General features: G+C 36.5%; 1 pseudogene; it reads left to right on the forward strand.

Annotated features, from left to right (window-relative positions):
* Positions 1-1,161: 1,161 nt before the first annotated feature.
* Positions 1,162-2,562, forward strand: LOC100687310 (annotated as a pseudogene).
* The last annotated feature ends 11,941 nt before the right edge of the window (positions 2,563-14,503 follow it).

The raw sequence follows: 14,503 nt of genomic DNA on the forward strand, positions 1-14,503 counted from the left end.
ATAGGAACTCACCTCCATTATTGACTTAAAACAAAGAATTAAGCTGCTGAAGTTAGGGGTGTACAAAGTAATGGTTTAGTTTACTTAGAATTAATATAATATGGAAAAGCACAAAGCACCTTTGTTTCCTTCCCTCAGCAATCATCAGTGTCTGCATCTAGCATCTTCTTTTTCTGCACGTGGTCTACTCTTCTGAATGTCTCTTGCATGCCATCCTCCCCTGGCCCACTAGATGCTAAATGTTACCTGTGGAAGTCATACTAAACTTTTGTTAGGAACCTGAACAGACCATGGTGCAGCCAGTATATCTGGGAAGTGCATCTGTAGCACTCACTCTGCTTGATCTGTGTTCAACTCCCTCTGCTTCCTCTCAGCTGTCTTCTATCTCTAACACTCCTCTACTGTAGAATTATGTAACCCATGTATATATGGCATAGTTCAATAATGAACATTTATGACAAATGGAATCATAAAGGAAAGTATCCAAAAGGTTAAATGAAAATGTATATCATTTATCTAAGTCTTGTGAAGGATGGGGCTACCAGGGCCAATTGGAAGAACATTGAAAACATATGAGCAAATATGGAAAAGGTCTCTTGTACATAGTTTTCAAATTTGAGTATGCTTCAGAATCACCTGGAGGCTCAAAACACAAATTGCTGGACCCTGTCCCTGAGTATTTAAGTCAAAAGATCTGGGTAGAGTTTCCAAAATTTTGTATTTCTAACAAGTTCCCAAGTTATGCTGATGCAGATTCCCAGAAATGTCACTTAAGAACTCCTGTTATAGTCTACATGCCAGAAAGTAGCTGCAAATAAAATGAATTGTCTTGACTTCATTTGAATTTATTCTTGTCCATGAGAGACTTTCAATAGAGCTTAATCTGTGTCATCCTTTTAGCCCCACTGTACTATAGGAGACTCATGAAGCAACTCTGGATTCTAAAAAGTATTAAATTAAAAAGATAAGGAACCCTGAAAAAAGGAGACGTTGTAGGTTTGTTCCCAAAGCAAGCATATCAAATTTATAAGGGCAACCTATTTCAGTCAGTTTTAGTACTCGATCATCTATGGATCTTTATTCAACTGATTTGGGGTGAGTCTGGGTATTTTTTTTAAATATCTCCCAGGGCTCACTCTCTCGCATGCTCTCTTGGGCAACATGGCAGGCGTGGAGGAGGCAGCGTCCTCTGGGAGCCACCTGAATGGCGACCTGGATCCAAACGACAGAGAAGATGGAGCTGCCTCCACCGCTGAGGAAGCAGCCAAGAAAAAAAGATGAAAGAACAAGAGTAAAGGGGCTGCCACAGCAGGAAAACAAGAACCTGATAAAGAATCAGGAGCCTCAGTTGATGAGGTAGCAAGACAATTGGAAAGCAAGCATTGGAAGAGAAAGAGAGAGATGATGACAATGGAGTTGGGGATGGAGATGGAGCAACTGGAAAGAAGAAAAAGAAGAGAGGACCAAAAGTTCAAACAGACCCTCCCTCAGTTCCAGTGTGTGACCTGTATCCTAATGGTGTATTTCCCAAAGGACAAGAATGAGAGTACCCACCCACACAAGATGGGCGAACAGCTTCTTGGAGAACTACAAGTGAAGAAAAGAAAGCATTAGATCAAGCTAGTGAAGAGATTTGGAATGATTTTCGAGAAGCTGTGGAAGCACATTGACAAGTTAGAAAATATGTTGTGAGCTGGATCAAGCCTGGGATGACAATGATAGAAATCCGTGAAAAATTGGAAGACTGTTCACGAAAGCTAATTAAAGAGAATGGATTAAATGCAGGCTTGGCATTTCCTACTGGGTGTTCTCTGAATAACTGTGCTGCCCATTATACTCCAAATGCTGGTAATACAACAGTATCACAGTATGTTGACATCTGTAAGATAAATTTTGGAACACATATAAGTGGTAGGATTATTGACTGTGCTTTTACCATTACTTTTAATCCCAAATATGATACATTATTAAAAGCTGTAAAGGATGCCACTAACACTGTAATAAAGTGTGCTGGAATTGATGTCCGTCTATGTGATGTTGGTGAGGCCATCCAAGAAGTTATGGAATCCTAGGAGGTTGAAATAATGGGAAGACATATCAAGTGAAACCAATCTGTAACCTAAATGGACATTCAATTGGGCGATATAGAATACATGCTGGGAAAACAGTGCCAATTGTGAAAGGAGAAGAGGCAACAAGAATAGAGGAAGGAGAAGGGTATTTGGAAGCACAGGAAAAGGCGTTGTTCATGATGACATGGAATGTTCACATTATATGAAAAATTTTGATGTTGGACACGTGCCAATCACGCTTCCAAGAACAAAACACTTGCTGAACGTCATCAATGAAAACTTTGGCACCCTAGCCTTCTGCTGCAGGTGGCTGGATCGCTTGGGAGAAAGTAAATACTTCATGGCTTTGAAGAATCTGTGTGACTTGGGCATTGTAGATCCATATCCACCATCATGTGATATTAAAGGATCATATACAGCACAGTTTGAACATACCATACTGTTGTGTCCAACATGTAAAGAAGTTGTCAGCAGAGGAGATGACTATTAAACTTAGTCCAAAGCCACCTCGACATCTTTTATTTTCTACGCCCTGTAGGAATACATTAAACCAGAAGTAATTTGCAACATGTTGTCTGTTTAACAGTGGACCTATGTAATGCTTTTATCCATGTTTAAAAGGAAGGAATTTGATCAAAGGCAAACCATCTGATGTAATTAGTCAAGGACAAAGCTTTCAGGACTTTCTAATGTTAACTGTTTTTCCCTATCTAGGAAATGCTATAAAGCTCAAATTAGTTAGAAATGACTTATACATTTTTTGTTTTGAACACCTAAGAGATGCTTTTCAAATATTTATATTGCCATATTCTTAATGCTTTGAATGACTACATCCAATTCTGCACCTATACCCTCTGGTATTGCTTTTTAACCTTGCTGGAATTCATTTTCTAAAAAATAAAGACATTTTCAGATCTGAGAGCTATATTAAAATGTCTGTGGTTATAATTCTGCACAGTAAATAGATAAACATGTAGGGAAATTGTAGAGCCTTTTATCTAGATTGTAAACCTCTACACTGAAACTTTTCTTCTGGCATTGTGGCTAAAACAAGATCTATACATGCATAAAATTGGAGACTCTTCATAATATAGAGCTTTAGGAATAGTTTGCCTTTATTTTCTTTTTCAAACCATGTTAGTCTTTGTCTTTCATTTTTTCCCCTGACATTGGAAAGATCAATTGAAACATGACCTAGTAGGAACATTGTACCAGCCTGAAACCTTGACTTAGTAAAATCTTAACATTTAGATCTACTGTCCAGTGGTGGTATTTATCAGGAAATGTGTTCAGTTTACTCAGTAAACCAAAAGGGCATTTGAAACTACAAATACTAAAACAGGGAAACTTCCTGTACTTGGATCATTCTCTAGTTAGAAGAGTTTAATTGAATTATTAGGCTTTTTCATTAATGAACCAAATTCTTTTAACACTTGACTGGCTTGAATTCAAAACTATGGGTGGCATTTCAGGGAGTGAAGTTACAGTAACACTTATTATGGCAGCTAAGGGCATAAGTTGAATGTAAGATGCCTAATACTTTTGAACTGAGTCCCACTACAGATTCTTAAACCAATTGCTTGAATTCTTTGTAACTGAGTTGTTGGTAATGTTCCAACCTAATTTCAAAATTGTTTATGTATCAAGGTAAAGCCTTAATCTGTATATGCTTTAGTACAGTAAGATTCACTGCCTCTGGGATGCTGTTTAGTTTGTATTTTGTTTAACATTTTTCTCATAGGAATTAAAACCAGACTTCTGTACTTAGATCACTTGTACATTAAAAAGCTGCTCTTTCAGCATTAGAGCTATAAATGAATGTTACCTGGTGGGATAAACAATCTAGTCTTTAGCTATATGAGCCATGTTTATTATGGTGCTAATGTTCAATAGCTACTTTTGGATTATTTCCTCCATTTTCTGTGATGTGCTTAGTGGCAGAGCTCACCAATTCATGCTTGGACATGTTACAGGGCTTGTACCCTCCAGCTAGTTCTTTTGGGGTTTTGAATCCATATCTTTTTGATGTTTTTTGGTGAGATATAGAAAGTATCCTGATTTCTAAGCTCAAAAGTTTTCAAATGACCTTATGAGTGAAGATTTTTGGAGCTTTGTAAGACCTCTTTAGCAGTAGTGATCTCAAACCAGTTATGAGCTCCAAGCTCCCCTCTCAGGTAACTGTCACAAGCAGTAGCATCACTTGCAAGCCCCTGGAGTCGCTGGAAGGAATATGATCTTGTAAATAGGAAAGCTGTCACTTAAAATTGTACTGTTTACCTACTAGCCATGTATCTCTTGAAATCATTTTGTCATGTTTACAATGACGTACCTTATTGGTAACAAATTATTAGTTTAATGTTTAACAAATAGTGCCTTTAGTAAATTATTTTACAACCAAAAAAATATATCTCCCAGGTGATTTGAATGCACATTCATGATCAAGAACCACTGCAGTCTAGTAAGGTCTGATTTGCAAGAGTCCCCATTCAAGGATATTTTGCTAATGTCTTGAGATATTTTTGATAATCACAATTCAGTAGTGCTACTGCAATCCAGGAAAGGCAGGCCAAGGATGCTGCTAAACACCCCACAATATATCAGGGTTCTCCATAACAAAGAACTACCCAGTCTGAAATACAGAGTGCCAAAATTGAGAAATCCTGGCCTAAGCATAGAGCATAAGGTGCCAACGTTTCACTAAAAGGGTATGTATTTAGTGGTACATCAGCAAACTCGGAAAGATGCAATCCTATGTCTTTTCATTTATGTTGGTGAAAGAGAGAAGAAATTTGGATCAAGCCAAGTACACGTTTTTGATTATTTAAAACAATCAAACAACAAAAATATATAACCTTTCTTATGACTCTGTTTGCACCAAGACCTGAGTATGCAATCTTAAGGAAAAATTTTTATGTTTCTCTTGAATTCCTAAGTTTACTGCAATTTTTAGGCTTAATTTAAAAGCTCTATTTGATGAAACAATAGTAGTAGTTAATGAGAAGACATTACTGGTAACAAAACCTTGTAGTATACTCTAGGGAAATTGGAAAAGCTTGACATAGTCTAAGAAGGTCAAAGTGGTTTACAATCTATTTATGGCACACTATTTGGGATTAAGAATGTCATTTCTCAATCATTTGGTTAAGTCAATGTGTAAAGACCTAATATGAAAAACAGAAGCCTTGTTTGGGCTTTACTGTATTGATGTTTGTCATTGATTCTTCCATCACTGTTTCTCATCAAGCTGTTCTTGCTAATTACTACTGGCACAAAATCACATTCTACATTTTCTCTCAAGATTGGATTCTCCCCACAAGTGAATAACAAGGAAAGGGGAATCTAAAGTAATAATGCATTTTATTACCTTTCTGCTTGTTTTTTAAATACCATTGACACTAGAACCATTTTGCTATTCCCATTGTTTTTACATCAATAAAACTAAATTAAAAATAAAGTGAAGATACATAATTTACCTAATCTAGGAGTTGATCTCAGGCAATAGGGGAACAATTGACATCATTTTCACTGAATTAGACTAGGAGGAAAATGCCTTCTATGCAAACAAAGCTGAATCCAATAAGTACGAGAAGGACAAGCAGGATGTATCCTGAATACACATACCCTCTGCTGCCTATTTGGAAAGAAAGAGCTTTGACAATATTGCATTATCAGCTATTTCCAAGGAGTTGGGAAACTAGAAGAAGAGAAAAAAAAAAAGCAAGAACTAGTATTTTCTGGATAGCTAATATGCACCCAGAAAAATGCAAAGTACATTTGACATATGAAATCTCATGCGAGAAGAAAAAGAATAGCATGGACAGGGTCAAAAAGAGAAAATAGGTCAAGGGAGATTAATTAGAAACTTCCAACTCTCCCTCAGGGATGACAGGTGATTGACAAGGCAACATATTTGATTTCTCTAAGATCTTTACAGTTTACAAATTCCCATCCCATCTCATATCATAATTACCACGAGCTAGCAAAAAAGACATTATTATTTCAATTACAGAGATGAGGAAACTAAATCCCATTGATATGGAGTAACAGTGTTAGCATCAACCCACTAGGAAGTGGCAGAAACTCAAAACAGAAACATCTTCTAACATTTCATGCTATCTTTGCAAATACTGTGCTGACCTGAATTAAGATGGCCACACTATGCTATGCTATATGGAAAGAGTTGTAAAATGATTACATAAATCAAGCTCTCCATAATCCTTTCAGGGCTAGAATCTGAGAGCAATTAGTAATCAAATGTACTGCTCATTGAGAGAAGTGGGCTGGGATGAATTATTTATGCTGGAGGGTGGTTCAACATGGATTTATCTGATTTATAAAAACTTCTACCTTGGAGCACTTGGATGGCTCAGTCTGTTAAGCATCTGATTCTTGATATTAGCTCAGGTCATGATCTCAGGGTCATGAAATCAAGGCCCAAGTTGGGCTCCACGCTCAGTGTGGAGTCTGCTTGGGATTCTCTCTCTCTCTGCCTCTACCCCATCCCCCTACTCCCTACTTCATACACCTTTCTTCTCTCCTCAAATAAATATTAAAAAAAAAAAAAAACTCCACTTCATCTTCTGTCAAATTGTACTTAGTTCTTCCTATGATGCTATACTGTACCTATTTTCTAAGGCCCTTGCTTTTTCCTCGCCCCTGTTCTCATTTGCCCTATTTTTCTTTTTCTTTTTTTTAGTATTATGTGGTAAGGAAGAAAGCATGAATTGATATAATATTTTTATTTGGAGAGATAAAGCTTTACTAGCATGTGTCAAGAGTCTTAATGTGGTAATATTCTTAGATGCAGAAACCCACTTCATATAAGATATCCTAAGGGAATGATTATAACCGGATGTAAAAACAGACTCCTTCTGTGTCAGTTTTTGAGTCGCAAAGGCAACAGGCATCAACCCTCCCCATCTTACAAATAGAGGAGTGAGGGTACCCCAGTGAGTATGGCAAAGAGAGCACGAGAGAATTGGTTTTGTGACCCTTACCTACAAAATAGATTAAGGAAGGCTGAGAGTAGAGAGGGAGGTTGTCAATGGGTTATGGCCTTTTCCCTCCATGCTGCCATGGTGAAAGGAAGGGTTAAGACATTCCCCCTTTGTCATCAGTCAAGTGGAAGGGCCTCAAAACAATCATTGGGAGACCTTGGGCATGGGAGCACAGGCAAGGCAGACTGTTTTATACTAATATTCGAAATTATATTTATAAGAAGAATGGCTGAGAATGGAGAGGGCAGATGAAGTGTGTGGCAGAGACGGAACAGAGGAGAAACCACCAGCCTCTTTTTCTTGACCTTAGTCAGAAGCCAGCTGCAAATAAATGTGTAATTTCTTATTACACTATAGTGGACACATTTATTACTGAGGGGAGTCTCTTACTTGTGATTATAAATGACTGGGGGACTTTTTGTTATCTGAGAGTGAGAGAATCATCTATCTATATAAGCTGCCCTAGATTTCAACAGATACTAACAAATTTTCTTTATTATCCTCTCCTAGGTTTTCTATATTTTCTACTTAAATGTTTGTTTCATAAGAAGAGACAGAAAAAATTAAGAAAATGATCTATGTGTTAATATTAAACTGGGGGAAATATTTTAGCTGTGTATTCCACCAACTTTTTCTTTTCTAAATTTGATAGAGTGCTTACCTAAATATATAAAAATAAACTTCTCAAATTTGCTAATTATATAATACTCTATTATTAACTATAGTCACCTTGCTGTTCATTAAATCCTCAGAACTTAATCTTCTTAGAACTGTAAGTTTTTATTGTTTGACTTACATATTCTCATTTTCCTCTCCCTGAGCCATGTGCAAAGAGTACACACACACATACACACACACATACATTAACTGTGTGAAGTGATGGTTGTATTATCTTGATCTTGATAATCGTCCTACAATGTATGTCAAATCATCACGTGTACACCTTTTAAATAGATACAATCACATTTGCCAGTTGGATAAAATTTCCAAACTTCAATCCTCCTCTAAAATTTTTTGCTAGTTATATATAAATGGAAATGATTGCAAAGCAAATAACTCCATCACAGCAACTCTATGAGGTCAATGTAATCATCCACATTTTACAGGTGAGAAAACTGCATTTCCATAAGCCAAGAGGGCCCAAAGTTAGATAGCCACCAAGTATCACAGTTACAAATCTTTTTTATGGTCTGGGGTCTGTTTCAAGGATTCACATCTGAAGTAAACAGAACTGATTTTGAAGATACTTTCTAAATCAAACATACTGTCAGTCTTCCATTACATTAAAAAAAAAAAAGCAAACATTTCTCTAAAGTAAAGAAAGCAAAGGTAAAAATAAAACGCTTACCTTTTTGTATTTGCATAGTTTGCATAATGTTTGCAAGTAAACAATGAATAAAAAAAAAATCTAAGTTTCTACAGGACCGCAATTGCTATGAAAATAAATACATAACAGTAAGGAATGTAATAAGAACTGTAAAATCCAAAGATGCATTGTCCAGAAAGAAAGGACAGAAGAAATAAATATCAATTTTGTGTATATGTGAAATTTAATTTTGTATTGATAACAGTAGCTATGCTATTTCTCTAATTTGATGTAAACTATTTCCCAGCTTCATGAAAGGCATAGCTTTTTGCCAAATATGTCACTGAATAGGAGCTGCAAACAAAACAAAAACAAAAACTCAAAAAAACCTGGAAATAATTTTCATTTCACACGACCATCTTGAGAATATGGAGCTAATATGCAATCTCTAATTTATTCACAACATCTCTAATGACCACCCTAGGACCAAATCTAGTTTGAATGCAAATCCTCTGCTTGCTAGGTCACTTAAATGGAATCAGAACAACACACTCTTTTTAACTATGCCCCCTTCGTAGTGGGGTGAGTTCAGAACATTATGGTTTTAAAGAAAGAATGTATTGATGGGGAGAGGAGTGCAGAATGTATCATTAATCAAAAACCCGCAGATGAATCTTTCCTCCTCTTGAATAATGCAGCTGGCTTGAAGGGTTAGCACACTTCTCAGCAAGAAACAGCACTTTATTAGGAAGTTGCTACTATCCCAACATAAAGTGAGATGACAGGACAGATGTGTTACATCTAGCATGTGGGTTCCATAGAATACTCACGATTTGCAAAATGCTGCCTAAAATTAGCATATGTACTTACTCAACAAATATATACCACTGACAACAGTAGGGATAGAGTTCACATATTTTTCTAACTTGGGACTTAAATCCTCATTCCCATCAGGTCTTCTATGTTGCTCATATTCTATATTGCTCATAGGTTGCTCTTCAACCTGTATTTGAGTTCTCCAGTTCTTGGTGGCATTTTTTTTGTGCTCTTCTCAGCTATGTGAGAACATTCTCCACCCTCTCAACTACACAAAAATACTGTATGTCTTACTCAGATACATCAATCTAGATAATCATTACTAGACAATTTTTTCATTAATATATTTTATCATGGCAAAAATATCTGTAACATAAAAATTTACCATTTAAGCCAGTTCTAAATGTATAACTCAATGGCATTAAGGAGATTCATATTGTTGTGCAACCATCACCACACCATCCATTTCCAGAGTTTGTTCATCACTCCAAACTGAAAAATCTGTGTCCATTAAGTAGTAATTTCCCATTTCCTCCTGCCTCCAGGAGGAGGAAACTACTATTGCACTTAAAAAAAAATGATGTATTTGAGAGAGAGAGAGAGAATGAGAATAGAATGTGAGCAGAGGGAGAGGCAGAGGGAGATGGAAACAATATCAAACAAATTCCATGCTGACCCCACAGCCCAATGCAAGGCACAATCTCACAACCCTGAGATCATGACCTGAGCCGAAATCAAGAGCTGGACACCTAAATGACTGAGCCACCCAGGAACCCCACCGCTATTGCACTTTCTGTCTACATTATAGATAATTTCTATGCTATTGCTTTTCATAGTGGCAGGTTACCATAAGTCCTGGTCGACACCAATTATCCAGGTATTTCACCAGATTTAGTATTTGCCTAGACCACTTTTACCCCCACAAATATCCTGGTTTTGATGATTAAATGATAGCCTTTTATATCATATATATATAGATAGATATAGATATAGATATAGATATAGATATTATATATATATAGGATTATTTATTTATTTATTTATTTATTTATTTATTTATTACACTTCCGTATGCCCCAGGTGGGCAAAGCCACATATCCCTTCTGATCTCAAGTGTCCATAATTCTCTAGGGTTTTAATATTCCCAAAGAAGGCAATGGTGAGACATACATGGGATATCGGGCTCAGGAGTCCTTTTGTATTAAATAATTCCTTTTATTCTTTTCTCCCACCCCCAATCCATGGAGGCTTTATTTAATCTGAAGGCAGAGAACCCTGGTTCTCTATTCATTCTTCAGAATAGAAAGCTTAGTTACTGTTTCCTACGCCTTCGAATTCAAATGTTTATCTCTACCATGAAGCATAAAACTTCTATTTTGGAACACAGAAGCCAAAACTTCCTGCAATACCACTCTTTCATGAACAATGGTTCTGAGAATCTACCTACACAAATGCAGAAATTATTAGGAAGTAGCAGGAAATACTATGAAAAAAATGTCTTTATTTCAGAATATTACCTCGACATATTTAAAACTTCATGGCTTTTTGGAAAGAGTAAGCCTGTCTGTGTTGTTTATCTATTGTGTATATACTCTTGGTTGTAGTCATTATCCACTGGGTGTTCTCTGTGGTGAAGGAAGAAATCTCTATCAGGAATGGGACACTAGCAACTTCTGCTGACATGCTGTCAGGGTCACGCCAAGCTAGGGTAAAATCTACAGGCAGTTTACCAGTTCTTATCAGAACACCAATGAGGGAAGCAAAGTTTGGAAGATCTAGAAACATTGCACATCAGAATCTAGATGCTCAGCCTAAGTTAGAGACAGAAGATAAATACAGTTGCTAAATTCAAGTGAGGACATTGGGGTCAAGAGAGTTGAGGATGTACAAAATAGGGGAGAGGGAGATGAAAGACGGAATTTTAAAGATGGATTCAAATGCAGTTGAAAGAGGGTTTTGGGTAAAGGAGGACATACTGAAAAAGAAGAAAGGGAGGAGACAGATTGCAGTTGACAAAAATTCTACCATTTGTATTCTCAAAATGCAAATTGATATATATCTAGAACCATAGACCCTACTGGGGCCATTTCCAGTAGGAAATGGAAAAGTAGTTTTTCCTGTAATTTTAAAATAGTTTAGAAAAATTTTAAGTTATGTGACTGCACCTGGTCATTTCCCTGATCCACTGGACCCTGAATCCTCAAACAGTTCCATTACAGTTTGTGATTGAAAAATAAGTTATAAAAACAATCCTTTCTCTAAGTTGTTTTTTAAAGTTTATATTCCACTCAGTGTTTTGAGACTACATCACCTTACATTTAAGTGCTTTATTTGTTATATCCATGTTTGTGCTCTCTGTTATGTTAAAAAGGAAGAATCTCCCAGATATGCAAGTGAATCCATTGAATTAACATTTAGTTGTTATTCCATTCCATAAATCCAAAGGGCAGAATTGTACATCTTGCATGAAAAATAACTGAGCTCTCTGCATGAAGGCATTCTGAGAAAATCATTAGACGTATTATGGATAGACTGAATTTTCAATAAGAAAAAAAAAGATCCCAAACCAAACCTTGCTCAGTGATATTCTATAACATTTGGATTTGTGCAAGTTTACTATATTTTTTAAAGCCTACAATACAGACTCTCTGTTCACCCCTCAAAAAAAAAAATCTGTCTTTGAAAATGCTACATGCATTCCACCATGTAGAGTTTTTGAAATGGTCTTTTCTCCAACCATATTACTTCTCTTCTGATTAAAAAAAAAATTACCCAATTTAAACAAGTTTTATATCATGTCTGATGTCTTTTTCCTGGAAAGGGCTCAGATCAGGGCCAACAGGGCAGATTTTAACAGCATGGAGGTATTTCTGTCTCATCCTCCCTCATCTCAATTTGAAGAGCTATGGGGACCTTAACTGACCTAGCCAAGTGCTTAAATTATAATCATGTCCGATACATGGGAAAGGCACATTTGTAGAGGATGACAAATATATTCTGAAGGTGGTATCTTCTACCCACAGTAACACAAGTCATATAAATTAGACTAAGAAAAATTAATGTATTTATAGTAAAAATCATTCGATAATTCTTCGACAGAAAAGGCAAAAATCTTAATATTCTTTTCATTTCTAAGTCTGCAAAGTTTTATTTCTAGATAGAAAAAGAAAACATCAATATAAAAATTATCTATCTAAAAATACTTAAATAAAAAATCTACTGGAAATGGCAAGAAAATTAGACCTTGATAGAAATGGATAATTGTGTCAATTTGTTGAGACTTAAACTTATCTACCATGGCAAAAAATAAGTTATTTAGGAGCACTGAGTACTGAGAAATGTACATAAATTGTTTCTAAGAAGACAAAGAATTACATGGGAATATCAGAAAGAAAAGGCTAGAAGAATTAAAAAATAATAATAATTGCATCACGGCTTTCTCCATAGCAATCTTCTATCCAAAAGATACCCATAACCAAAATAACACCCCTGGATCCTGTATAATCTGTTTCAAATTGTACAATCAACAGTTTGGGGACAAAGGAGACTAGCCTGGTTGTTTGCCCTACTGCCTCCAAAATATGCTATGTACGAAGTATTCTCTACCCTTTGTGTATGTTTTATTATGATCAAACATACTCTCTCTCCACCTACCCAAAAGCCCAGCCTACCAAGTTTGCAGGATACACCTTAAGTCTTTCCTTCCCTGTGAGACTTTTCCTAACTCAGCTCAAGGCAATGCTTTGCTCCTTTGAATCTGCTCATTGTTTAATATTGACAAAATGTAGAAGCTATAAAAAAATACAAATCACCCACAATTCCACTTCTTAGAAATACTAAGTAAATATATGATTGATGGTCAAAGTGCTATGGAGAAAAATAATACAGGTAAGGGGAAAGAGAGTTGTAGGGGTAGAGGCATGGATGCATATTAAATTTTCAAGTGGGAAAGATTCCACTAGGAAGTGGCTTGGGAAATGACAACTCTTCTTCCTGAAAAAGAGCTTCAGGTAGAGACAACCTGCCAAGCACATTCACAGAATAGAAAAAACTAAAGTAAACTAAACTAACAAAACCCAGAACGACTGAACAAAGAATTAAGGAAGGGAGAAAGTGTTAATATAAGAGAGATTAAGAGGTAGAGGGCACGAGACAAATTGTGTGTCACTAGGCATTATAAGGACTTTAACCTTTCCTCTGATTTGGAAACCATTAGATGGTGCTGAGCAGAACAGTGACAGAACCTGACACACCCTGACTCACATGTCGAATGGAACACACAGGCTGCTGAAGAGGGCAAGGACAAAAGGAAGAATAACAGTTAGGAAATTGCTGCAGTAATCCAGGTAAGAGATAGTGGAGATTTTAACCAGAGTAGCAGCAGTCAAAGTGGGGAGAAATAGCTGTATCCTGGATATATTTTGAAGAAAGAGCTGACGGTTGATTGAATACACCATGTAAGAGAAAGAGCCATCAAGGCTGACCCTCAAGGTTTAGAACCTGGGAAAATAGGACAACAGGGTTGTTGTCAACCTAGACAAAACACTAAGGGGGAAAAATACTTCATTGCAGAGGAGAATAGGAGGTTTGGAACATGTCAAGTTTGAGATAATTTTTATACATCTAAACCATTGTTGCAAAGCCATTGTTGCAAACTTCATGATAAGTAGAACTCAGTTGACCCTAAAAATGAGCAGGACTTGAAAAAAAATTAAGTAAAAGACAATCTTTACAAGGGATAACTTGTGCTATCTCCTCCTTGTTTGCTCTCTCTCATATTGAATGAAGGAATTATAGAGGAATATGTATAATCTGTACAGAAATGTAGGAGTCCATATTAGGGATAAATTAAGAGCAGGTTTGATTCTATAGTTTCCTGCCGCTGCTCATTTGCTCCTGGTGTCTATATCCTCAGGACCTGTTCCTGACCCAGTCAGTCATAATTAACCTAGTAGGCTCACCTGATAAAGAGCACAATAAAGGCCTCTCCTAGGCCTTAGGAGACTGTCTATTCTCTGAGGTGGGTGTGAGCTGGCAAGCATTCTGAGACTTCCCAGAAGGGAACAGTGAACCTGACAGGCACTTGACCTGGAGCAGGCATACTGATCTAAATCATTATCATCACAGAAATGAAATTTGATGTCTGTGTATCCAGGTTTCCTGGGTCATTCCTCTAGTTGTTGTTATAGAAAAAATTATGTTAAAAAAAAGAAAAAATTATGTTAACAGCTTGCCAATATTCAGGAAGAGTGAACTATTGCATTTAAATTTTTTTTCATTCCAGTTAGTTGGCATAGTGTTATATTAGTTTC

This window comes from Canis lupus, chromosome 3 (genome assembly GCF_011100685.1).
Source record: "Canis lupus familiaris isolate Mischka breed German Shepherd chromosome 3, alternate assembly UU_Cfam_GSD_1.0, whole genome shotgun sequence".
NCBI classification, from domain to species: domain Eukaryota; kingdom Metazoa; phylum Chordata; class Mammalia; order Carnivora; family Canidae; genus Canis; species Canis lupus.